The sequence below is a fragment of the Myotis lucifugus genome, unplaced genomic scaffold, assembly GCF_000147115.1.
Source record: "Myotis lucifugus unplaced genomic scaffold, Myoluc2.0 scaffold_1095, whole genome shotgun sequence".
Taxonomy (NCBI): Eukaryota; Metazoa; Chordata; class Mammalia; order Chiroptera; family Vespertilionidae; genus Myotis; species Myotis lucifugus.
This window is the reverse complement of record NW_005872143.1, coordinates 70,660-73,123: the sequence shown is the minus strand read 5'-3', so window position 1 is coordinate 73,123 and position 2,464 is coordinate 70,660.

The following is a 2,464-nucleotide window of genomic DNA, read 5'->3' as shown; positions in this document are numbered from 1 at the left end:
GCTTGTCCTTGGTGGGTCACGATTGTGTTGCTGTGCGCAGAGGCTGCGCTGTGCAGAGCAGGTGTGAGTGGTTTGCGCTGCAGTAGCAGGTGCCTCCTTAGCTGTGTGAACATTCTAAAATTAGGCATAAGTATCTCGGGAAAGAGTTTGGTGGCTGAAGTGGGAGATCTCACCACAAATCCCATGGGCCCTAGGTGGCTCAGGTGACCAAACATCAAAGTGCCTGTGGTGGATGCTGATGGTCCCTTCGCCCACACCTGCCTGTCAGCGGACTTTGCTTGCTTTACTTCACACACTGACCCATGGCTTTATTTATAACTAGAGGCCCAGTGCACGAAATTCATGCAAGGGGCTCGGCCCTAGCAGCCACAGAAGGATATCCAGAAGGTCATTTGGTTGTCTGGTCTAATTAGCATATTACACTTTTATTATTATAGATGGAGTCTATAGCTTCATAACACAGTTCATGTAATCTGTTTCCCACTGGAGGAAGTTTACGAATATATTGATAAACACGTGAACATATGTGCACACAGAGCACTTAACTGTGATGTTTTAGTAGCATGAGAAAGACAAGATACTGCATACTAAATCTAGTTGCTGCCCATGACATTTGATTCATTGAAGATATTTTAAAAATTAGGTCTGTTGAAGGGCTTCTTGCATAATCTATAACAGAGAAGAAACACTCACTGAAATTTAGTCTGCCAATAGTTTCTGCTATCATCTTAAACTTTTGGCTTTTGCAACATGTGCTTCACCTATTCGGTGTGTATTTTACTTGATGGAACACTTTATTCGACCATCAGGCCAAGTGAAGTGATGGAAAGCAAAAGGCCCCTGCAAAGCTGTGTGCCACTCGATGCCCCGTTCCTGACACAGTGACCTGCCTGCAGGTGCCCAGGCGACTCTCGAGGGAAGGAAGCAGTAGGGGTGGTTCTAAGGGCACTGAGACCCCTCCCGGGTGGGAGTCTGACTTATTGTGGCAACATGAGTGTTCAAGGGAAAACTCTTCCTCTGTGGGTCGTGTAGGACTCACCCTGGAGACCAGGCTCAGCATCCCAGGGCCCTGGCGATGGAGGACACTGGGAGTCTAGTTCTTCATGATCAACATCTAGGAAAGGGGAACTTGAGCTTTTATTCTACATGCAGCCAAACCAGGGGAGGGAAAGTCACTTAACTGAAGTTGAATTTTGTTAGTTTGTACATGTGTTGTGCTTGCCCTCTGCCTTACAATACAAGTGTAACGGCGTTTGCAGCTTCCGATGAAGACAGAGGCCTTGTAGAATTGACCTTCTGCCCTGAGAGTGCCTTCTTCAGGGTCTCTTCACCCGGAGCTCAGCCCTGCTTTTTCAGGAACCACAGCCAAGTGCGGGGCTGAGTCTGCTTTAACCAGTGGTCACTCTGACACGCTTCCAGCGTATCCCCGATGCAAATGGAGCCTGCAGAGGGCCTTACAGAGAAGGTCCTGTGTGTTCCCTAACGACGCAGCGTGACGTGTTTATTCAATAGGCGTTTATGTTTGCTCGCTGGTGATTTGCTCCTCCTTGGCCTTTGAAAATTCTAATGTGGGACCAGATGACCTGAAGAGTAAGTAGAGGGTACTTTATATTTGCTCTTTGTGAATTCTTCCTTTTTTAAAAGCACTGCATCTGCCTGGCTGGTGTGGCTCAGTGATTGAGCACCGAGCTATGAACCAGGAGGTCATGGTTCGATTCCCAGTCAGGGCGCATGCCTGGGTTTGGGGCTTCAAGAGAGATCATCTCATACCTTGTTCATTTATTCAGAAAACATTTTCTTCCAGCATCTCAAATGTGCCAGAGTTAAGAGGCAGGCCCTGGGGAGACCCAGTGCTGGCCATGGTCCTGGGCGGGTGGAGCTGAGGGTGGTGGAGGAGGCTGGGAATCACAGTGCACTCAGGGACCCTAGGCACACTGCCCTGCCCTTCATTGTGTGGCTGACAACAGTGAGGTGCAGAGTCATTGAGTGGCCTGTCCAAGGTCACAGGGCAGCCAGGTCTCCCAAGCATTGTGGCTTCAGAACCCACCTTGTTTAATCAATTTCTTACCCAGGAACAGAGACAGCAGGTAGAGGTAACTGAATGAACTGGGATCAAAAGAGTGGAAGAGGTGGGATTCAGCTGAGGGAGGGGCAACTGCAAGATGGAAGTGGACACCAGGATGAGTGACAGCGCTGCGAGTGGAAGGTGGGCGGGACCTGAGGGTTGTGAGCTCAGGGATGCAGGGGAGGGGCTAGGTGGGGCCTGAGCGCGGGCGGGGCGTGTGTGCTGGGACGGAGCGCGGGTGGGCGGGCGGGGCCCTGAGCGCCAGCGGAGCGTGTGGATCGAAAAGCGGGCGGGCGGGGCGTGTGTGCCTGCACAGCGGGCGGGGCCTGAGCCCGGCGGGTAGGCCGGGCGTGTGTGCCCAACCTGAGCGCGGTTGGGCGGGCGGGAAGGCCGGGCGTG